We start from the raw sequence: 24,828 nt of genomic DNA on the forward strand, positions 1-24,828 counted from the left end.
CAAGATGCTGATTTCAAACCCGTATGGGCATCTGTCTACATTCTCATGCTTTAAACCAGGACAGTGCCTGTGCTCTGGGAGAACTAGAGATCAGTGCAGGGGCAGGAACCCACTTGTATGAACAGGGGGGAATGGGGCACACCTGGATACTTCCCACCAGGGAGACAGCTCCCAGGAGATCCGTGCTTGTGTATGCACAGGACACGCATATGCTGCTCATTCAACACATAATAAATTTACTCTGCCAATAGGCAACACTTCAGGACTGCATCTGTAGCATCTATTAGGAATGGCAAATTAATTAAAATCACAAGCTAATTAACCTCCCAGGTCTTTGCATGCTCACTCTGCTGCTACTCACAGGGCTTTGCTGGTCCCTGCATTGCTCCGGGGTGCCTAGGGACAGTGAAACCTGCTGCATCATGAGGCTGTTAACTGTTTGATGGTGCTTTCTATGCAAGTGTTCTCTTTAGAATCATAGAATTGTTGAGTTGGAAGGGATCCTTAAAGACCAAGCAGTCCAACTTCCCTGCAATGAACATAAACCTACAGCTTCATTGCTGCTCAGAGCCCTGTTCAGCCTGACTTTGGGAGTTGGGTGTTGAGAGCCGTGTTAGCTCCTGAGGTGGCATCTCCTCATGAGAGCTACTCCTTTTCATTCTCCTATCTGTTCCCCTGTAAACCAAATTGCCATGTTCTCTTACTCCTCCAAAAGTTACTGTTTACATAGCATCTGTATGATGCTATTTTCCCCTCTGAATAATTGTTTTCATAATGAGAAACTGGAAAGAAGCTCCAAACAACTACCATGAAGAAGGGAAAATTCTCACAGAATAAATCTCCATAGGCTCAGTTAAATTTCCCCATATGTGTGACTTCTGCAGCTTCCTGGAGAGGCAGGGAATTATTTTGCCCCATTTTTGTGTACTGACTGTACCAAGTATTTCCTTTCATGCTATCAGGTGGTAGGTAGAGCATTTGCTGTTTTCTGTTTAGTAGAGCTGATATTCAAATTAAGGGATGTCCCTTGTCACAGATATAATTTCATCCCTCTACAGCACTTGCCAAGAACAATGAGATGGCCTCGTTATTAGACACTGTGCTTGGTTCATTACTTTAAAATATGTTAGCACTTTGTTTGCAATAGGTTTGATGGCTTAAACAGCATAGTTGCTGAATTTTTAATGGTAACAATCAAGTATTTTATTTGTATTTGAAAAAGGAACAGAAAGAATGCGGGTGCTTTGGGAGAGAGCTGGTTTGTGAGACCAAAGCCTGCTGTGCCTTGCTGTGCCGTGCCTCACCCTTCTTTCAGGTCACTCTGACAATGTCACGATTACTGAAGGTGATTTGTCATTTAAAGGAGGTATAAAACATTCTCTGGGAGCTCTTGCAACACATGGGAACATTTGCCTTCAGAGCATCCACAGATAGGGTCTAATCATCTCTGTGTAAAGGGAGAAGACCTTGCCTGTTCTTGAAGCGTCTTTCAGTCAGTGCAAGGGTGTTTCTTGTGAGGGTGCTAAAGAGACAGAGCTTGGATGTGTCTCATTAACAGTGAAGTTGAAACCCCACTGATCCTGTGAGAACTGCTCAGGAAGAAAGTGTTACGAGGCTGCCCCACATTCCTGTATTCCAGCCGAGATCTGGGCTGCCCTGATGGTGTTGGGAAGAGAAAGGGAGGAACCTTTGAGAGTATTTCCTTTGCCAAAAAAAAAAAAAAAAAAAAGATTTTTTAAACCCATGCACACAAGGTTCAGCTTCCTCTGGAACTGGAGACTGTCTCACAGCAACATATGCTAATTCATGAAATGAATTTCATTCACTGAAATGTGCAGTAGAGTAATTTCTTCCTACTTTTGAATGCAAGTTGTAATTCAGACTTTACTATGGTGGCATTCCCATTACATGGGACTGAAGAATGTCTGTAATATTTACTTCATTATTGCTTTTTTTTTTTTTTTTTTTTTTTTTTCAATAAGCTCTCTCTCATCCCACAGCACCCCCTGTGCAGTGTGTTGTGTTTTGGCATTGCACAGAGAGGTTGGCTGCCCTGGTCAGGCTGACAGTGTCCTGGACAAATGGGGGCTTTGGGAGGGGCGTGATGTGACTTAGTGCTCTTCTTCTTCCTGGAGGGAAGTGCTTAGTGCAGCTCCAGCAGTGCAGTACTCCCACAACAGGAACCTATTGAGACACAGCCAATACGTGGTGTATTTCACTTTGATTTAAATGAGCAATTAATTAATAAATAGGGGGATTTGCTTATGTTATGATTTGCATTTTGAATGAATGATTCTTCCAGCAAAAATAAGCTACCCCCAAATAGTAACATCTTCATAACCCTGACGCTTCTCTTTGGGCTGCTGATAGAAATACTGCATAGCCACTGTCAGCACTGAGCTCCTACTGAGAACCACAAGCGTTGAAAGAGAAAAAGGAATAGTGGGAGAAGCAGAGCAGGGTGAGAGACAAAAGGGAGTTTGCTTCCCCACTATGTAACAGACTGATTCTTAAAAATTCTTTTGATGAATTTCATGTGCTTACAATAGACTATTCTGTGTATTTATCTGTGTTCTCTCTGTGTGAGGCTAATGACTGCCTGAAATCACTCACTGAAAGCAATTGTTTGGACATCTCTCCAGATATGTTAAAAGGTGATAAAGTATAGGATTTTAGTTATTGTTCAGCTCACATCTGGAATTAACTGCAGCCAGCGTCTGGCACAACAAGTCAATAGCCTCACTCTATATTCCAGCTGCATCTTTTCCTTTTCTGAGCTTGTTCTGTCTGGCTTTGTGTTGCTGAATGGTGCAGTCACAGGAGGGATTGTGTGCAAGAGAGCGAGCTCTCTGGTTTGAGGCAGGAGCTGGTGTGAGGGATTAAAGCTCCTGTTGTGACAGAGATGGTAACAAAAGCAGAAAACTTCCTCGTGCAGAAGGAAAAGTTGTCTGTATGATAACAGACGTTTGGAGGGGATGCATGGATATTGATCAATGGGTTTCACACTAATTCCCAAAGTGGCAGTGGTGTCAGTCTTGTTCAGGTCCTGATGCTTTCTAGCCTGGGGCTGCAGGGTGATGCTGCTTCCCACTGCTGCTGGAGAGTTTGTTCCTACTGGCATGGATACAGAACATGCAGTGAAGAGAAAGCAGTTCCTTTTTATTGCCCTCCCATTTCCAAATCCTGGGGACTCTATATTGCTGATGGCATATGCCAAGGAAAACCAAGCATGTTTCTCCCTGGCCAGTGCCTCGCTGTCTGCCCAGCTGTGGGTGCCAGCCCCTGCCATGGAACATCCTCACTGCAGCCCCAACATGCCAAGAGACAGCGGGCTGCTATGCACAGCCTGCGGGTGCTTAGGGTAGGCAGGCACCTTGTGGTGATAAGCTGCACTTTGGTATCAGTAAATAACAAGAAAATCCTTCAGGCTTAAAATTGCTTATGGTAAAAAGCTCCTATTTGTAGGTATCGCTGTCTAACAGAACAAACTGTCTCGGGAGCTTAAGGATAAACCTGGCATTCACTAGTGGGACTGGTTGTGGGGTGGGGGAATAAGGTGAGACTGGGGCAAAATGCACACAAGTTGCGTTTGAAGAAATAGCATCTTAGCAAAAGTAGTCTTACTCTTCATCTCTCGTCTCTCACTATTTAAGTCACAGTGCAGCTTCCTGCTATTATTACAGCAATTAAAATGCAATTACTTTTTCATCTTTATTTCAGTTCTTGAATAATTAAAGCCACTTTACATCAAGGGTGATCCATAAAGGAAGTCATTTTGCATGTGAAAAGCTGTGAAGAGTGGAAGACATCGGGGTATCGCAGTCAGCAGAGAGCATCTGAGATCGGTTATAGCACGGTAAGCTGCCTCCTTTGCACAGCTCTACAGGATCATGGAAGGAGGCCAATTGCTGGATTTCAGTGCTTTATCTTGATTAAACGGCTGTTTCAATTTGGTATTCGCTCCTTTCATATTTGTAATCACTTTAAGATTTTCATTTTATAGTATTTGCTTACTTAACTGCTTTTTTCCTGCCAAGTCCAAAAAAAGAAGGGCTTTTCCCTCCTTCCCCTTTTCAGAGCTGCAATGAAGAAAAGAGTTTACACAAAATGACTTCTATATTTAAAGTCTCCTGATGTAAATCTCTGAGTGCTTTATATAGTCAGAGCTGGTAGCTATGGCAGATAAGTGTTAGAGTTCTGTGTAGGTGCCTCCCCTTCCCTGATGCTCGGAAAGATTTTGGAGATTGCTGTGATTCCTTTTCAAGTGTGTGCTGAATGCTTTCATCAGTCGTTGTCTCTTCTGTGAAATGCTTTGAGATCTTCAGTCGTGGAGGCACTGAACCATCTGAGACATCGGCATCACAGATGTATGTAAGTAGCAGCCTCCTGTGGGCAGCTCTCACCCCACACCTCTTTGCCATAGCGAACTCGGGTCACCAACTAGAAAAGATTCCTGCATACACAAATGCCATCTCTCAAATCACCCAGGATGGAGTTTTCAGATGACAGCCTAACAGCTGTTACAAGACCTGTGCACTCATCTTGCCCCTCCACAAAATTGCACCATGCTGTAAACTGGGTTTGATTACTGCAAGGGACAAATAGCTTGTACTGCTAAAGGATTCTGTAACTAGCTTGTGAATCAGGGGAAGGGAAGGGAGTGGAAGAAGAAGGAGAAGGAGAATGACAAGGAGAACAAGAATGAGGAGAAGAGGAATGAGAATGAGAATGAGAATAATGAGAATGGGAATGAGAATGAGAATAATGAGAATGGGAATGAGAATGGCAATGGAAATGGGAATGGGAAGAGGAAGGGGGAGAGGGAGGGGGAAAAGGAAGGGAAGGGAGTCTGGCCAAATAGTGCATTTAAAAGAAAATCAAATTGATCCTCAAACTTGGCAGTCTGCAAAAGCTTATTGAAAGACAAAGCAACTGTTGCACAGCCCTTCTGTGGCTGATTCAAAGACTGTGAGGGCTAAACTTGCTTTTACCTGTACTCAGTTATTGTGTGGGTTTTGCTTGGTATATTCATGGTATATGAGCCTACCGGTGTGCTGGGAAGTGATTGCCCAGAGGAAACTTGTCTCTTGCTAGATATGCTACCCGATCAAAGAAGGGACCGATGATACAAGGGAAAATGTAAAATCTACAGGAAGAGTGGCTCAACTAGAAGTACTGGAGTCCAAGGGCTCTTACAATGTTTTTTTTTTCCCTTTCAAATAGAAATAATGCATTTATGGCCTTGATGGTCTCTGAGAGCTGGAAAACCCTTGCAATCCTTTGTATGGATTTTCTTTAGCCTTCTAAATCTCAGTGATATGAATCAATCATATGTGAGCAGCTCTGTAAAAATCTCACGTCCTTTCCACTATATTTCATCCACCATCCCCTTCTCCAATCAATAGAACAAAAGCCAACTGCAATCTTCATTCATAATTGGTGCAGAAAACAAGTTTGATATTTCAAAAGAAAGTTTCCGTCATTTCTCCTTAACCTCAACCCTTTTCGTCTCCTCTCTCTGCCAACTATCAGGTTTCTGACGTTGTTTGATAATAAGAGGTGCCTGGTAAGAGGGCACGAGCTCTCACAGTGTCTGACACCACTAGAAGCAGCACCATCATTCCTTCTGTTGTAAATTAAAAGCTTCACAGGGACATGTGTGAGCAGAAAAACCTCCTGAGCTTAAAAGAATTGGAAGAGGTGAATGAGCAAGCAAAAGCTTGATGGTTCACCTGAGCTGCATCTCCAGCAGCACAGCCACCTCTCACTCAGGAAAGACTTTGTCTCTTCATCTCTGTTTCATACCACTTTGCTCACTTCTGGCTCTTTCCCAGTTATGCAGTGGCATAAGGCTTTTTTACATCAGACCTCGGGGACATGTAACCTGCAGCTTATACCCTGTATAGGCCACAAGTGTTGCTAAAGAGATGTTAGGGCTCTGGGGACAGAAGCTTTGGATTTTGACAGCTCTATGTGGTGCTGCAAGCAGCACAAAGCATGGACACCACACAGCAACTCAGAGGGATCAGAGGGATCTCAGGGTCGCTTGCAACTTTGACTTCTTCCCTCAAGCTTCTCAATGAATTTCCCAACCTTTCTGCACAATGAAGGTTTAACTTTGCTGTGATTTTTGAGACAGAGAGGAAAGAAAGAGAGCAGATGAAGTCTTACCTGGAAGTTTGCATGGTGCTGGGCATCACAGCCCAGTCCTGCCCAGAAGAAGATGGCGTGCCTGCAGCCTGTAGGCACAGAGGGGGGTGAGCAGAGGAGATGCTATGGGTAAAGGCAGTCTCACTGCTGCAGCAGTGCCAGGCACTCTAGGTGCAGAATAGCCATACGAATTACCATCATCATAGGCAACACCTTACTTTATTCAATGCCTGAAGCAAGGTTTTATCCTGCCTGGTTTTATGCTGAAACCATATTTCTGTCCCCTCCATCCCTGTCACCTCAAGGCACAGAGCTTCTCGGGGTCACAGAACTGGGGTGAGGTTTCCTCACGGGCTGCTGTGCGCCAACCCTGCTGCACTGTGATGGGAGCAAAGCACTGCAAGAAGAGGTGGAAAATTACCTGCAAGTCATTTGGTTTTTGTGTGAGTGGTTTTCTCCCAGTTCACTCCACTGCAGAAGTTTCCTCTGAACACGTATTCCTGCAGCTTGTAGCCAATTCTGCTTGCTTTCTCTCCTGCAGTTTCTCCTGTCCTTGGATTTGATCGAACTGAGTTTTAACTGGCGCCAATTCAGAGCTCGGAGAGCAGCGTTCTGTGAGCTACGCTCTGAAAAATTAAAAGCCTTGACCTCCGCATTTCTGTCTTCACCCTTCACCCCTGACATGTAGTAAGGCTTGGGCTCAAGCTTGGAAGTTGCTGAATTTTTATTATCTAATGCAATTTTTCTCTGCAGATTGATTTCTGTGAAGTACCTCGGGGTATTTGCTAACATAAACATTGCTCCAGTTGCACAGGCTGTATGTTTGCATCGACAGGAGGAAAAGAGTCCTTATTACTGATATTTTGACTTCTTTCCTCAAGCTTCTCCCCAGGAGCCAGCACGTAGGCAATATTGATAACTGCTTTTTTAATTTAGGGCCAATTTTCTATATAGATGGATGTGACGATGCATAAATAATACACCTCTTTGCTGCATGGATTGTTTATCCCGGACTTCATTGGCATGCACGGCACACAGGCAAACTGAAAGCTTCTCTGGATGGGTATTGTCAGATAACTTGCCAGGTTATTCCCTAGAGAAAATCATCAGACACACAGAGCTGGAGTTTTTAAAGTCCTTTTATTTCATCCTTTCAATGCACTCCGTGCTGGTACAGCAAAGTTCAGGCTGAATCAGCACTCCCATTAAAATTCCTTATTTTCAGGAATTTATAAGTTGTTGGTGAAAAGAATAAGAACAGGGCAGGACTGTACAAGAGCTGAGCTCCAAGGATGAAGACATTTGCACAAAAGTTTAAAAAGCACACAAAGGAAGATGACAAATGCTCTCCGTACAAAGCAAATAATTGTTCCAGGTGGCTGTCTGGCTGCAGAAGGTAGGCTCTGGAAAAATCCTGCTGCTTAATTCAGAGGATTTGGACATCTGTGCAGGACACCCACCCCCTCCACAGCCCCTCTCTGCCCCAGGTTGGCCACAGGCGCAGCTCAGGGCTGGTCATGGGCATTGCATGGGCATGGGTGGCAATGAAGGCCCTTCACCTCCTAGAGGGTTCTTGAGCTCCGAGGGGAAACAAATGCCTGGACAGCTTGTTTGCTGTGGTGCTTATCATGGTGCATAATATATTCCACTTTTAAATAGATTATGAAAGGCCCAGTTCTCTCATTAATTGCAACATTCTCAAGAACGTCATTATCAGCAGGCCTTAAATGTACACTTTAGAGTCTTAATTACTTGATATGCCATATGCCATTCCCTGGATCTAATACTGTGAGCAAAACTCATTCATGAGTGCTTTATGATGAACTCAATTTTACAGCTGATACCAATAATATTCAATTCTTTCCTAATGCTAGGAAATAATCTGAACACTTTTGCTATGGAAATATATTATTTAATCTGCTGATTTGAAGAATGAAAAGGATTTAAAAATGCTTGCTGTGTTTGGTTACTAAGCACTGACCCACTCATGTTTTGAGGTCCTGGTGATTTCTGAAAATGAGGAATCGTGACCAACTTGTTTCCGCCCTGCTTGCAGAATTCTGGCTTTTATAATTACCACATATTAAAATTACATTAGGTTTATCGTTTACGGCAGTGCCTTCCAGGCTGCATAATGCATGGAAGGATGCTCAGCATCCAGATGCTGGAGTGGTCCATGCTTCAGAAGACGAGTGTTAAGTATGGGGGATTTTCCTCAGCTGAGTGTGTGCTGTTTGGTGTTAGTTACTTCGGATTAGAAGGAGCCTGCCTCTACTCCCAACTCTGAGAGATGGCAAAGTAACATGCTATTGTCTGGATTATAGTTTCTTAACAAGTTATTAAATGTTTGCTGTTAAATTTTGCAAAAATGCAAGCAGGGAAATACAGGCTTGAGAGGCATAGCTGAAGCAAACATATTACCCAGGGGAAATTAACGTGGTCTTGCATGTCTTAATAAGAATAAAAGGAGAACAAAAGATATTTTATTACATGAGATTTGTATGGGTAGTTTGCTGAAATTGTTTTTTGCTTTTGTTTTTTTTTAGTTAGTAATTAATTGCTAGGCTAAGCTGTAATAATAATATCAGCATAGCAATAAGATAATGAGTGCTGATTGATAGCAGGCATAAATTTAAATGAGTGGTGTGACTGGCCTTGTACGAGCAAAGTGTCCCAGTTAATGGCCAGAAAAGGCTTGGAAAAATAAATATGTAAAGCATATTGACTAAGGCACATGAGTTAAGTTAAACGCAGTGGTGCTTTGGCTCTGCTCTTCTCTGCTTGCTGGTTGCCAAAATGCTGCAGCCATGTGCTGGCAGCCCAGCGAGTTGAGCAGTCACTGGATGAAGATGGCAGGGCTATGGCAGGGCTATTGGCTGGTCAGTTCTGCAGCTTAATGGGGGGAAACTGGTTTGACCTTAGCAGCAAGGATGTGATAATGTAGTTTGGTTTCTGATGAGTACACAAAGTAGCACCCGGTCTGTGGAAGAATGGGAGTATTGCTTGTGTTCAGTTTTCTTTGGCTCACCAATTCTGTGTCCCAGTTGGATGCTGAGGCTCCTACTCTCCCTGCACTGTCAGAAGCAAACAAACTGCTGCCAGGGGCAGTTCAGAGCATTCTGGGCGGCCTCTGCTCTGAATCACTCAGCCTGCTTTGGGACTTGGGCAACCAAATTGGACCCACGCTTAATAGGAGTCTTCCTGGGCTTAGTGCATCACAGCTTGTGAAAGGGCTACCCTGGTTGCTCCTGCCTTTCCTAATCTCCTTTGCCTCTATAGAAAATTTCCTACTAGAAATCGTTTGCCAGCCTCAGTTTTTAAATCCCAGTTAGCCTTCAGCTGAGGAGCAGCTCCTTGAAGCAGCACCAGGACACCGGTGTCACACTGCTGAGAAGAGCACATGGGAGAAGAAGCCCTGATGCAAGCCTTGACTTGGTAAGCAACGCACAAAAGGCTGCCAATGGGAACAAATGTATTTTGGTAATATAGGTGAACTATATTTTAGCCGTACATCAGCAAGAGAGTGCCTAAAATGCTGCTGAGGGGACAGAAGTGCTGACCACACCTTGTGCCTTATTATGGACTATCATTATTAAGCTGCTATGGACAGTCAGTTCCAGCACTTTACTCGACAGTGCTGCTCACTGTGGAGCTGTTTGTCTCCTCTGAACACCTCAGAGCACATGCCGTGATTTCTCAGTGTCACCTATAGCTGCAGTGTCCCAGCTCAGCAGTGGCTGCGGTGCTGCCCCGGTGTGTGCAGTGGAAGTTTGTGTGTGCTGGTAAATGTGCTACGGAGCAGTGAGAATGCAGCGAAAGCACCAGTGCACATCACTGTTTGAGAACTGTAAGATCTAGAAAAGAAAGACAAGTTCAGACAGAAAAATACATCAGAAACATCATTAAACTTGCAAAGCACTCAGAAGTTCCGATACACTGGAATTAAGGCATCTCGTACAGCCTGGACCTGTCGTGGCAGCGCTTTCAGCTTTTCATCAGCTATTTGCTCACATGCAGCTCTGCCATTGTTTTTCTTGTTTTCCCCAAATTCATGTGCCCAGAATGGTGACTGGCTGGTGCAGATGAGGCCTATGTAAGGAGGTGGTTTGCCTGGGAGCTGTGAATTGCTCTCTGGCCAAGTAGTTGGTCCCTCCCTCCTCCAGGTCTTTGGTTACAATGTTCCTATTGCAAACACAGGTATTTTTTTTTTTGCAGTAGATGAGTTCTTTGATGGCATGCAAACAGAAGACTGAGCATGTAAAGATGAATGCTTCATGCCATCTCCTATTGAGCAGGCTGAGCAATGCCTCAGGACTCCATGAGGCTGAAGGCTGCAGAGAGCTCAACTGTGGTTGCAAGTGACATCAGCAGCCTCAATCCACTTACAGCTCCCTGCAGAGCAGCAGGGTGCCCCCAGGATCCGGCTGAATGACGCACAGGAGCCTCACAAAGAGCAGGAGATGCATGTGATGATCATATGCCAAAATGGATGTGGGCAAGATGCCTAACACGATGTAGGGGCTTGAGCAATTGCTGGAGATATGCAGCCAGCCCTGGCACTTCTCTTAAATGAGAACTATCTTTTTTTGCTGGGATAATCTATCATACTTGAAACATTTGAAAGGCTGTATCTTTCCCCTTAACCATTTTATCATTTTAATTTAAAAGCTTTTTAAAATTATCACCCAAATAAATGATAAGTAGTAACAGGGTAAACTCCTCTGAGCTCTCCATTAGTGCAAACAATGCAATGTGACTGTGTTCTATTTACAGAAAATTAATGAACGTAAAAAAGATGAAGTGCTCGCCATCCTGGTGATTGTAGGTTGTTTTTCATGCAGCTTTATCCATTAAATTCTGGGACAAAAGAAACGTCCTCACAATTTTAATAGTTGTAATATATGATTGCATGTGAAGGGAATAGGAATAACATTTATTTTATTTAATGAAGACTAATGAAGTTGTTCTGATCTTTCCATTACAGTTTCAACAAATTTTTCTAATCAGGAAGATCCTACTTTCTGAAAGCTAATTTTTCATCTTAAACATCATCTAAAATGCCAGCATAATAGTGAAATGCAGGAGCAATATTATAGGATGCCAGAAAATTTCCAGTACTAATGGAAAATTGATGCATTTCAGAGGTTTTTTGGTCTCTTTTTTGGTTAAGAGAAAAATGCTCAGGTTACTAGAGAAACGTTTGCTTTTCTGTCATGGTGCTTTATCATCTATTAGACAAACATGGCAGATATTGGCTGATATTTCAGCTGGGAGGAATGAAGGAGTATGTTTCCTGAGTCTGGTCAGGGCAGGACACTGGACGGTGTAAAATAAAGGACGGTGTTGGGAGATGGAGAGATTGAAGGAGGTAATCACTGCAACCAGGTCCTCCTGGGGCACTGCAGTCAGTGATGACATTCTTTGAAAAGTGTGCTTGACTCATTAAGCCAAGGTTCAGGCTACAAATACTGGGAAGTTATCAGGGCCAAATTTTAGGGAATCCGTATGTTAAGATTCACGATCGAGCGTGGCTGTAGGGATCCAGATGCTTTTGGGGATCCCAAAGCACCAGCAATTCCTTTGGTGTGGGCACCTAAACGACTCCATAGGCAGGACAGGGTGCTAAAGGCAGCAGGACTGAAGGTCTCTGAGAATGCCTTAGTCAATAGTCATGACTTGATGTTGGGGTCTTCTATGATGACCTGTCCCATTTCCTGCTGTAAGCTGCTGTGTTTCAGATCATGTGCAGCAGCATTGCTCTTAGGAAATAAAAAGGAGTAGTTGCCCAGTCTTGTGCTGTCTTAATTTCTGTTATATATATCTTCTTCTGTGTTGGTGCTGCTACATAAATCTGTCTAACACCTTCTCGTAGCATTAATAGGGTTGTTGAGCCGTCAACATTTTTCACACCTGACAGTTTCTTAGAATGCATCAATTATTTTTCTACCTTTGTTCACAGTTTTGCTGCCTTCTGGAGAAAAAAAAAAGAAAAAAAAAAAAAGAAAAAAAAAAGAAAAAAAAAAAGAAAAGAAAAGAAAAAAAAAAAGAAAAGAAAGGATTGATTTTACTTTTGGTTTGAATAGAAGAACTGAAGTATTTTATAGCCTTTGTGTAAGCACAAACATGATAAATACCACGGGCAATGGTGAATCTTGAACTGGTGAACTGCCATTTTCAGGCCAGCAGGTGTGCAGAACAAGCAGAATAGGAAACTCACGCTGAAAATAACAGGAAAAAAATCACTGCCTGTTATTACCATTTCTAGATATGCTGATGCACATCTATACACTCGTGGATTCACACAGAAACTACGTCTGTCCTTAGCAATTTGGTTTTATTGTATAAACTTCTTGTCATCTGCCTTGTGTTGCAGCAGCTCTTCCTCTGTTTGCTCTCCCCATTATTCACTGCCACTCCTCCAGCTTAATGCTCAGAAGGTGGCAAGTCAGTGAGTCCTTTGTGGCACGTCTTGCCTTGTTTGTCTGGAAAAGCACTACATCACGCAATGACAGATGATAGGTTCTTTTTGTATTTTCTTAGGAGTCCTGATGTCTCACTAGCAATGAGACTTTTATTCCTCTATTTACTTAGCTCTTTCCCTCAGCAGTGTAACCCACACTTCTACTTGACTTCTTTCTTGCCCTTACACACATACAGTAGAAAGCTGGCAGTTTTAATAAGTACAGACTTGGCTGCCTAATTGAGATTAACATAGATAGTTAAAGTATTAGCACAGGAGCTGAACCTTGGTGGCTTTCAGGAATTGCTCATCTCTTTGCTGGGTCAGGTTCTGATGAGTTATTTTAACACTTCCATATTTGCAATGTGACGTCATGCAATAGACCTACTTATGCCATCCTGCCCTTCATGGTGTGCGCAGGGAGGGAGCCTGAGAGAGAGGAAAAACCCACACACATGCACAGACCTTCCATCTGTCTCTCTGATTTACATGCTTCAACACACCCTGGTGCTAGCCAGAACTCTGGGCACTACGTGTCCTTGCATGGCCAGGAACCAGCGTGACCCAGGCTCCTGCTTGCTTGAGTGATGCTAGAAAGAGTGTCACTTGCTGCCTGTCAGTAAAATGCTGCCATAAAATGACTCCAGAAGAGGTAGCTCTTACACTAATTTTGCAGTCGTTACTACTAGCAGCAACAGACGGGTAGGTGACCTTGGGCAGATCACACTTACCCCTGCCCTGAATGCCCCCCAGAACACAAGGGATTTCTGAATATCTGCCCTGCTGGCAATCAGTGATGGATTTCCTCAGGTTTCTCTTTTTGTGCTGAAGCTGTTCAAGGCTCGTGGGGGATGTCTTCTCTCTCGCACTAAAGCTCCAGGGTGCACAGCCCCAGGAAGGACAGCACTGTGACCTCTGCGCCACCCTGAGCTCCAAGGCCATCGCAAGCAGAACCGGCACCAGGCAGCAGTTCCTCTGTGGCTCAGCCCAAGTGCTGAGCCCATGGCAGGGAGGAATGGCAGTGGAAACACGAGGGGTGATCTGCATGACTTTGATCTCTGAGCACAATTCTTGCCCTAAAAAGGGCACAGCTGTCACTCCGTTTGTCAACATCAGCAAGTCGTTATGTAAAGCAATACATCATTGTACTTTTGACTTTGTTGCTTGTCGTTTCGGTCGGAGACCGATAGATGGACCACTTGGTCTGTGTGAGGTAACCGCACGGTGGGGAATGCGCAAAGCTGGAAGGGCTCCTCTGGCTCCAGCTAAGCTTGTTATTCTTTCCTCTAATAATAGAGTGAGAATCGAGAAAGAGAGAGAAAATTAGCAGGAGAAAAAGCAGTTCCTCTTTGTTGAATAGACAGTTTAATTTATTCCTGAGCACAATGTACCTGAAGAATGATAAGAAACAACTTTGATATCATGCTAAATAAATAAAAAAGAGGTTACATAATCTAATTTTCCCCGGGTCCTGCAGCAGTTTCTATTTTATCACCTTTCATTTAACCAGAGCAAAATTAATAAGATGAGAAAAGTAAGGCTACCTGGAATACTATGAGATTTCTTACAATGACAAGGAAAGAGTCTTTTAGCTAATTATTTTGTGTGTGGGTTGCTGTCTGGCATGTCAGGAGGACTCACCTGCAGGAGAGGCTGATGTTATGTGCGGGGCATTGAGGTCTGATGGTGGGCTGGCACAAACTGCTGCTCTGGGGCTGCATGAGGTGTTGGACATTGGGCATAGAGGGCAGCAGGGCAAATTTGTGTAGATTTGTGTTGTTCTTCTCATGTGAGATGTGATAAACCATGGTAAGCACCCAAGATTTCAAAGGCAGTTGATTAAAACAGACTGAAATTATTTACTCCCTGTGAGAGCATAACAAGCCCTTCAGTTATTTCCTCTCTCATGGTTTCCCAAAGAAAAGAAAGCAAAATATGAAAATATGCTGTTTTTTCTTCTTTTTCTTTTCCAGATTTTTATTCCATTTGATGTAGAAATTGACGAATACTACAACAGTTGCAGTGAGAGGAGATCGTGACACCTCCACGCATCCCTTCCCCTGTATCAGCCCTTCAGAGTCCCTCACAACTGACAGTGGCTTCAGGCACAGCTTTACCATTTTGGCTCTGGATGTGTTTTAATATCAGTCTGGGGAGGGCAGTGGATGTAAAATTCCCCTTAAAAAGCAGTGATAGGTAATTATTTTCTGTTTCTGCAGAGGAGGATGTACATGTAGATACTGTAGTTTTCCTTTTGGTGAGTATGACTAACACTAACCCATGCAGGAGGGCATCTGTGCCTTCTCATTAACTGGAGGGGGACAGCAAAGAGGAGCTGCACTCATGCAGATACAGCCTGTAAAGCTGTGTAGTGCAGTAACATCTTTTGCACTAAAATTTTCAGAGAGGCTTAAATTGTCACGGTGAAAGGTAGAAGGTCCCAGGAGCTTGTTTTGTGCCTCTTCTCCTTGGGCTCAGCTTAAAGGCTCCTGATAAGGAGCAGCGCTGGTGCTGTCAGTGCCTGGGAGCTGGCTATGCTTCTCCAGAAGAAACACCCATCTGCCAGCTGCTAGTCCCAGGGCTCAAACAGCTCTCACAATGGTCTGACATGAAGCTAAGCCTCTTATCTTATGTGTTGTAACCATGCAGCTGGAAGCAAACTTATATATGCAAATTGTACATCAGTAAATAGTGACAAACGTGACCTGATTCCTCGGGCATTACGTGTTGATATTGGTATCTTTTGTGCTTTGGAAATACAAAATGGGTATGGGAAAATAAATTAGAGAGTGTTGGGAGTTTTGTCACCAGAAGTACTTAACTTTTTTTTTTTTTTTTTAAAGGAAGGAACTCTCAGTTGTGCTGCAAGTTGAGAGACACTAGCCTCAGAAAGCCACTGGATGTTTTTGGCTTGCTTCTTGCAGTCTTTACTGCTGCAATACCACTCAAACAAGGATAAAACTCACGAGTGCCTGGTTCAGCAAGTCACTGCCTAGCTCTCTCTGTGGGCCTCCGTGTACCACTCTGCCCATTTGTCTCAAAGCACCTGATGACACACAGACATGGGGTTACAGGCAGACCCTTGTTTGGGGCATTTATGGCCCCAAACGTCTGACACATTGGTTGAAACAGGCATTCCTCATGTCCAAGCTATGCTGCAAGAAAACTATTGCAGTCTATTTGCCTTAATCGAGGTCCCTTCCAACCCAAGCCATTCTATGTTTCCGTAATTCTACAACCACCTTTCCACCATAGATAAAATAATGCTATAGCATAGCAGGCTGCAGATATGCTTTGCACTAGATTGTAGAATGGAAATATATTGCAGATGGTATTTACTTAAAAGACAAGTAAATTTTTATTTTTGTCTCTGCAAGGAGTAAAACTAATTACAAGCTAGGCTGAGTGTTTTCTTCTTCACTTGAACATTACAATAAGTGGTAACATCTGCATTGCACAATTTATTATTTGTGTGTGCAATGTTGTAAAATATACTTTCCCAACATTATAAGCTGGTGTACTAATTTACATTAAAATGCTAATTTAATTTGGAGTAGAAGAACTCAATATCATTACTTTTTTTCAAAGTATTTTTCTCATCCCATTCCAGAACTCCAGGGAAACTGTTCTAGAATGACTTTGGGGAGTCCTCTCACCACAAACAATGATCTGTTAATTACAGGATGCAACTTCAGCTGAACTCAACACTGGGACACTGGAACTGGAAAAATGCCCTGTAAGTGTTTCTTGAATCAACAAGATTTGAGCCAAATGAGACTGCAGAGTCTCCTAGACATTGCCCTGAGTTGCACAGGCAGCCTTGCAGTACATAGTGGGGATAGTGACTCAGGAAGTAATACTTCTGGTATAACATAATACATTATCACAGCTTTTCATCCAGCAGCCACCTAATGCAGAGCACAGCGGGAGTCCTCTTTGCAAGGACAAAAAGGATGCTCACTGCCACACAAGCGTCCAACTTTACTCATTTTACTTCTGCAGCGGTGTTCCATTCAGCCTTTTTCTCCTTCTCCACTTATTGTCCCCATCAACCAAACCCTTAATAGACCCCTCCAAGTCCATCCATCCTTTGCTAAATCCCAGGGGAGGCTGCACCCTCCTGAGAGGTACAGTGCTTCCAGGAGACACGTAGTCCTGTGCCTCAATGCACGTGGGAGGGAAGGTAGAGACACGAGAGCTGAAGAGGCTGCTTGTCCCCTAGTGTATGATATGAGCTCAGCCCATTCCCCCTATGACTCACACTGTTAGGAGACTAATTAAGCAGAGGAATATCTCTGTATGGATTATAAATAGCCTGAGGGAGTACATAGGGTAAATCAAAGGAAGACCTTGATCACTGTCATTGGCAGCTTAAATCAGGCAGTGTGACTTTGCACAGGGATGACTCAAACAGGAGTGTGGGAATTGCTGCTCCTTCTCCTGAGCACTTGGCTGGTGGCTCTCCTCTGCCACTGTCTTACCTGACTGCAGCTCCAGCCTGGCATTGATAACACAGTGTCACCATCTTAGCAGACGTACTGTGAATAAGCCTGTGGGCAAGAACCTTCAGATCATGTGTGTTTAATCTTGAGGTGATTGATTTAGCCTGTGTACAAGGGAGTAGCCTTTTCTACCACTGCAGCCAAGTTTATTGGGGACTGTGAATTGATTTGAGCCACTAGATGCTACCAGTAGGGCCTTGCTGTTAGCAAGCAGCAGTGAAGAAACATCAGCTGCATCCCTCTTTTGGAAAGAACCATTAACCTCCCGGCTACTGTTAGCCTGGAGATATTCAGCAAGGATTTGTCTCTTTATCTGTGCTTTTAACCTCAGCTGTGAGCTGTTTCTTCAGCTTTGAGAGTTGATTGCATTCCCAATTCTACTTAAGCTGTCGGAATATCTTTGTGCAGCCCATTACTGCCACCAGTCATCTAAATTACATAATTTGCATTGATTTGGTTAATACAAAGAGTTTTTATCCATTCAGAATGGAAACTGATTTTCTGTTGCTGTTGTTCACACAACCATTGCAGACAAAGTAACGTCAGGTGTTCTTCTGCCTTCCAGATACCTCCATCCCCAGTGCAAGGCTGGGTGTCAGAGTGGCACGTCAGATCACAGGAAGGTATGGGACACCACCCCTGCCTTTGTGTTTCCTACCCACAGACAGCCATGATCACTAGAGAAATACTAAACTGAGACTCATCACCTCATCAGCACATGGGCCGCAAAGTATTAATACAACAAATCAAACTCTCCCCCTCCTTTGGCTCCCACACGGAACTGTCCCTCTGATGAAGAAATCCAGACTCCGTTTGGGTTACAGCTTCACTTTAGTATCAAGTTCAAAATCCTATTCTGTTGTCACGGTGAACAAGAGCTGAAGTAAGAAAAGGGAAGGTTACTTTACAACTGGAAGGTAGAACTGAAAACTCTGGAAAGCCACATCAAACTCCATGTAGTCAGATTCCCTCAGTGATTAATTAATCAGAAAATAAATCAAACAAACTGTGTTTTTCTCTGTTTCTTTTGGTAGATCCCATGTTATGCACTTGGCAATCCCAAGGGGATCCCTCTGCTTCTGACTGTTGCAATCCACTTTATTCTCTTGCCCTTTGTTCAGTCCCAGGATGCTTCCACCTGCCATGAGTATGAGGAGATGATAACAAAAACCCCACTGTCTATGGGGAATGATCACCTTACCTTTTATTACAATCTGTTTTCAGGCAGCATGTCTTTTGTGTTCAGTTCTTTGCACTGCAATCTGCATTGCTCAGTGACGTTAGAACAAATTGAGTTACTCCTTCTCGCTCATTAAAAATATCTTGTGTCTGAAAGGGAGATGAGGACAGAAGGGGGAGAGAGAAAGCATCATTATGAGCATGAATTGCTCTCTGATCTTGTTTGGTTTCATCCTACCCTGTGGAGCAGAAAGTGTTCTGTCTGGCTTTGGCAAAGCCAGAATTTGAAAGTTTTTAATTACCATCAGCCATTGTATATGCTTGTTATAGAGCCAGCATAAGAAAAATTCAATTAGCAGCACCAAAACCCAGCCCTCCATGTGTGCTGATGCTGCCCGCTGAAACAGCATGTGGAGCTGATGCGCCGGGTGCCATCACACTGCTGGGTATGCTTGGCAGTGCTCATGTAACACTTAGAGAGTAAATGATGCCCTCTGCTATGTTTGGGTGAATCTGGAAGTAAAATCTGCTACAAGTGTGATGCTGCTGGCCCTCCCGTGGAGGGAAGTACAGCGAGGCAGCCCACTGGGTGCACGAGTGGTGTGCAAACCCTCACTCCCCGCACGGCAGCCTGGGTGTGAAGGGCACTGGCTGTTTGTCGGGCTCTGCAGGCTGCTCTCGGGGCAGCTTGTTCTGAGCAAGTCCTGCAGAGACCTGGCTCACACTCCCGGCTGCATTCACACACAGCTTTGTACAACCAGAACAGGGCATGTTGTTCTCCCACTGAGAACAAACAGCTCCTCAGGCTGTCCTTTCTTTCTCTGCCTTTCCTTTGGTCCCAGAGCAGAATGAGCCCAGCACCACAAACAGCTGAGCACCAGAGAAGAAGCTGTAATGTCTAACCTGTGTGTCAGGCTGCTGAGGGAGGACTGGCTATGCTGCCTGGAGTGATATCTCACAACACGTCTGTCTGTCCTACAGCAGTGTGCACCAGAGGGAACGGCGGCTGCTGCCTGTCTGCTCAGCTGAGTGCCCAACACTGACCTCCAGCCTTAGGTCCCACAGCGCTGCTGGTTTTCTTGGAGCCTGGAGAAATCTGCCAGAAGCAGAAGGAGCTCTCACCTTATTGTTTTTCTATGGTTTGTCCTGTGTCACAGTCAGGCTTTCTGGCTGTCCCTGCTGGCCCAGTAAATGGGATTTCTTTACCTCTTGTTCTCAAACAGAGGATACAAAGTGTAACTGGGATCTGTGCTTTATCAGCGTATAGAAAATAAGTTGATTGGAGTCAAACCAGTCAGCAGACACCCACCTCGGCTGTTGCTATACGAATAAGGTATCCATGGAGATCAAGAGGCTAAATCTAAGAGACATAAAGATCTGGCCCTTGCCTTTTAGGGATCCAGCTGTACGTACAGATTTGCCTATCCTCTCCATCTTCACAGCAGCAGCCCCAGCGGGCAGAGGAGATCCCTCATAGGAGAGGAGATGCTGTGAAGAGGCAGCGAGGCACTGCCTGTTCCCTGCTGGGTTCTGAGAACAGGTGCTGCTCATCCAGCCCAGGTAGCTGAGTTTTAAAGCAGGTTAAACCCAAAGATCACAGGAAATGAAGAAAGGAGAAAGGAATGGTTTGGGGGCAGAGCCATTACCAAATCTCTGTAAAATGTTTTTTCCACTCTTTCTGCTATTAAAGTCATTTTTTTCTTTAACACTCAAACTGATTCTGCTTTTGCAGGCTTAGATTTGATTTAAAGTGCTGTTGGCTCGGTTGTGGATTAGCTGGTTCAGACAAGCCTGCAGGCGGATCCCATTAGCACCTGCTCTTCCCCTATCTTTGTGAAGCCTTACTGGGACCTGCAGGGATGCAGCTGGAAGGGCAGCAGATCCAGCAGTGCCAACACCCACACAGGGCCTGATCCACACTCCCACATATGCGAAGACCAAAGAGCACAAACAACCAGGCAGTGCAATGCTATACATATCCATTTGTCTCTTTTTCTAGGATATTTACAACTTCTTCTTCCCTTATATTTAGCAAATACATGGACATGATACCTGCTTGATAATTTTTCTGGAAGGTCTTTGTCTCATTACTAAACATTTGCTTTCTGTGAAAACTTTTGATAAGTCACATCCAGCCTGGAAAAACACTGTGAGGGACATTATCTTTTTAGCTGTGCTGTGTGGGGCTTAGACCCTGCTTGCCAGTCTGCTCAATGTTCTCCCTTTAACTATTAGGTCTCAGTAAGCTTGTATTAATTTTGCTTTTCCCCAGTTTTAATGTATGTGCTTAAGAGACTGGTTGGTTGGCTGGTTGGGGGAGATTTTAGATGTCAGGGGGAGAGTTCTTCATTGAGAGAGAAGTGAGGTGCTGGCACAGGCTGCCTAGAGGGGCTGTGGATGCCCCATTCCAGGAGGTGTTCAAGACTGGGTTGGATGGAGCCCTGGACAGCCTAGTCTAGTACCAGATCTGGAGGTAGGTGGCCCTGCCTGTGGCAGGGGGGTTGGAACTTGATCCTTGGGGTCCCTTCCAACCCAAGCCATTCTATGATTGGAATGATTCTGACCAAAGTCCATTTATCTGCCTTGATTTTGCTGACTATCTTGCCTGTTAATTCTAATCAAGCTCTTCCATATCCATATTTTTCTCTTCCAGAGAATTATTTGCTCCAGTGTTTTGATACGCTGTTACTGGATTACAGTACTGGAGAACCAGGTTTGCAGGGAGATGTGCTCTGGTAACTGACTACAGCTGGAGTCAGGGACTGTGCTCAGCATTTGCAGAATTAATGTAATTTCAGCACTGAAAGTTGGCAGAAAAAGAATTAAAGAAATAAAGAATCCGACTCCTCTAGATGGATAGAAACTTCATGGTAAAGCATCTCAATTAGAAGGATATGTTTTAATGGCTTTGTAACTGCCTTAACTTCCAGCATCGCACAGCTCTCAGGTGCAGGCAGCACAAGCAGAAGGTGGCTGCGAGGCCCTGTGCTCAGGTACAGGTGGGCTGGCAGAGCTCATCAGAGGTGAAGCACGTACTGAAAGATAAGCAGCTGTATGTTGCCAGGAAGCATTAAAAAGTACAGGTAAAATGTGACACAGGAATCTCTCTTCTTTGATAATTTAAGTACCTGGAAAAACATAGGAATTATCTAGCAGTAATATGCATAATAATATACATAAATACATGCAATGTATGCATATAATTCATATATGTATGCATGCATCTATTTCAAAGCAAAGACATTGGAAATGCACACCTTTGCTTCTAAGGGTTAACTATATTTCATTGTTACGCAGTTTAAATCCTCCCAACCTATAACTGCCAGTATGACAATTATTCTTTGTTTCCTTTCTTCCTATACAGTGTTAATTTCTTAATGTCAAATGTGATGCTTTTGACACTCATAAAAAGTACTAATTTGTAAATTAATTTATTTATAGTCTTCTCTATGGAGTTCAGCACCATCGAGTCTGAATGCTCTTGAAAAGTTGCTAGGTGACACTGTCATACCTCAGTCTGATGAACAAATGAGAGCTCGTAATGTTGATGCAGTGACTTTAACCAAGCATTCTGCTTTCATTCTGATAGACTTTTTGATTGCAAATTGTTTGTTGTGAACTGCAAACAAGCTCAAATTATCCTATTCTCCAGTTATGGCTTGGTTCATAACTAAATTGTTTCATAAAATCAATGCTAATCTTTCTATGTTGTTTTTATGGAAATCACAGCAAATTCAAATATTTACATACGCACCAATATTCATAGCCTGTTCCAGAAAATGAACAAACCCACCACATTTTCACAATGTTGAACCTGAACAGCATTCATTGACAACGTTGTTAATTCCTTCCTTTCCCACCTGTGCTGGAAATGGAATCCAACTGATTGGAATCCTCTTTGTAATGCTCTTTCACGCTGAGGAAGATGAGTTACAACAATGGTAGGGCACACAGAGTAGAGGCACATAGATGTGTGTGTGTGCTTGTGAGCACCGGGCCTGGGAATCAACTCTGACTCTACAGTTCCTTGATCAGAATGAGCATGGCTTTCTCCCAGCTCCATCCCAGCAGCTGGAACCATATCGCTAATATTACAGCATTATGGCAGGGAAAAGGATGAAAAGAGCCAACAGCCTCTTATTTCACTGCATAATTTTCCTTCTTTTCTGTTTCATTTTCTTTCTCGAAACAAGCAAACAAAAATAAAAGCAACAATTTCTATTATGTTTCCTCCCTGCTTTGGAATAGTAACGCTGCTGCATTGACTCAGAGCGCTCACAAACAAGGTGATTCCATTTAGGTGGGATTGGTGAGAAATGTGTTTCTGACAATTTTCCTGCAGATTGAAGCCTACCGAGCTGGGAAATGTCTCTCAGTGGGGCTTTTCTGCAGTGAAATCGTGAGTTTGAAAAGGGACTGTCAATGGGCTTTCAAGGCTTTGGCCTGGCTCTCTCTAGCAACATTTTTGTGATCCAAATTGGCATCGATTTGAGATATGTTCCTGTGCAGGGTAAGCAATAGCTTACAGCAGCTGCTAATTAGCTCAGCTCTGCTCTGTTCTTGCTTTTCATGTCTAGATACCTCCTTCAGAAATAAGGAGCAGAAGGAAAACATCCAAGCAGAAGAATCAGAAGGCAAAGAAAAGGGAATGGATGGGGATTGCAACTGAAAAATTAATGAGGAGAGACCTCATTTCACAAAGCTTATATAAAGTCTGACTGCATCTGTGCAAGGAACAGTGACCCAGAAAGACAAATCTGTAAAAATTCAGGGCAAGGTGCAAAACTTGCTATCCTCCTTCCCTCCGAGACACACCTACACTCACACACAAGGATCCTTTGCTCCAGGCCACTGCAAACACCTTTGTGACGTCCCTCCATCCCTGCAGCAGGCTCTGGGTGCAGCAGCAGGACGCAGTGCTCACAGAGGTGAGTCTGGAAATCTGTGCTGCAAGGTCAGGATGAATTGTCTCACCTTTATCAGGGGATATCAAATCTCCTTATGTACTCTATTTACTTTTTTACTGTGTGCTCAATACGCACTTTTGTTTGTTGTTAGCTTCTGCATGAGGTGAAGTACTGCTGCTCCCCATCCTGCTGCCTGGAGAGAATTCCCTTCCAGGAGAGTCTGGGGTTGTTCCCAAGTGAACTGCTAAAATCTGTTTGTGGTGTGTCAGAACAGCAGAAGTCTGGAGGAGGTCACCCAACTGAAAAGCAAACCGAATAATGGCGCTTAGAGCTAAAAAGAATGAGTAATATGTCTCATTACTTTACAGTGAAAATGCACAATTAATGGCATAACCTTACATAACCAGATCCAGAAAAAAATGACCTTTTGCACCTTGCAGGACAGGGCTGGGATTCTCAACCCAAAAGCCTGCTCCCTCAGTGCCTGACGAAGAGAGTTCTTGAGGTCTCCCTGGAGGAGAGGGACATTTCCAGCTGTGCCACATCAGCACGCAAGATTGAACTGCACCTTGTCTGCTTGCCTGTTGCCTTGAGCAGAAGCTCAAGGGGAATTATTTAAAATGAAGACTGCTTTCTATATTAAGCACATCTCAGGTAATACCGAGCAGCTCACTCTCTACTATTAATGGGTCTCCAGGTATTAGCAGAGCACTTCTCTCTCCTATTAATTTCTCCTGTCAATCTTTGCCTCACAGTTCAAAAAAAGGGATCGAGGCATCATCTGCTATAGTGTAGCATAGGCTTCTCTGAGCAGCATTGCCTGGTAGCAGCCAGCCTAATGTGATTGTTTCCAAACCAGAAAGGACAGCTGTCACTTGCCTCTCCAGAACATACTCACAGGGTATAATCAAGAAATCTTCTCGAAGAAGTTGTTCAAAGCTATGCTTATCAAATGACTGTTAAGACAATAAACTAGCTAATTTGCTCTAATGGACAGTTGCAGTGTGAGTATTTAGTGTCTCGTTAATATTGACTGGCGATACTTAAAAGAATCCGAATGTTAGCTGCTAGAGTGGCAGAACATAAAGCACCGATGATAAATATTTCTACTTCTACAAGCAGTTCATTCCAGTTTAGTTAACAACTGAAATTAAAAGTGTTTAAAACTCACACTTTGCGAATCTGTTCAGCTTTCCCTTTCAGATGCTCATTGTTAGCTCTGACAAGGTGCCACCATACCATGGTAGGGATTTCTACTGAAAAAACTCACCTGGACCCTCCCTACATTTCACACCAACTCGTTCTACTCCTTCCTGTCTCCTCTACTTTAGCCAATATGATGATATAAAGCCGGTTTGCGCAAGGCATGGCTGAGGATGATTATTCCACTTACAAACTGGAAGCGCAATGCTGGGAACTGCATTCTGCAAGACATTCTCTGCCAGCCTTCTGAGCAACCGAAGAACCCCAAAGCAACACATTTGTTGTCCAAAACAAGGGTTTCCCAGTGGCAGACCCACATGAGGGTAGTGGGACAACCTCTGCATTGTTATTTGTGTGTTTTGCTTTTGTTTTGCTTTTGTTGAGTACTGTTTAACATGAACTACATAGAGAGGTTACTGAACACCAC

The 24,828-nt window shown here is 43.8% G+C and overlaps 1 long non-coding RNA gene across 1 annotated transcript; it reads left to right on the top strand.

The window, feature by feature from the left end:
- The first annotated feature begins 4,859 nt into the window (after positions 1-4,859).
- On the top strand, positions 4,860-15,688 carry LOC128081509 (uncharacterized). Its single transcript, XR_008207210.1, has 3 exons — positions 4,860-6,593; positions 9,479-9,585; positions 14,584-15,688. It is a non-coding gene; the product is annotated as an uncharacterized LOC128081509 (long non-coding RNA).
- Positions 15,689-24,828: the final 9,140 nt, after the last annotated feature.

The sequence above is a fragment of the Tympanuchus pallidicinctus genome, unplaced genomic scaffold (genome assembly GCF_026119805.1).
Source record: "Tympanuchus pallidicinctus isolate F22 unplaced genomic scaffold, pur_lepc_1.0 scaffold21, whole genome shotgun sequence".
Lineage (NCBI taxonomy): Eukaryota > Metazoa > Chordata > Aves > Galliformes > Phasianidae > Tympanuchus > Tympanuchus pallidicinctus.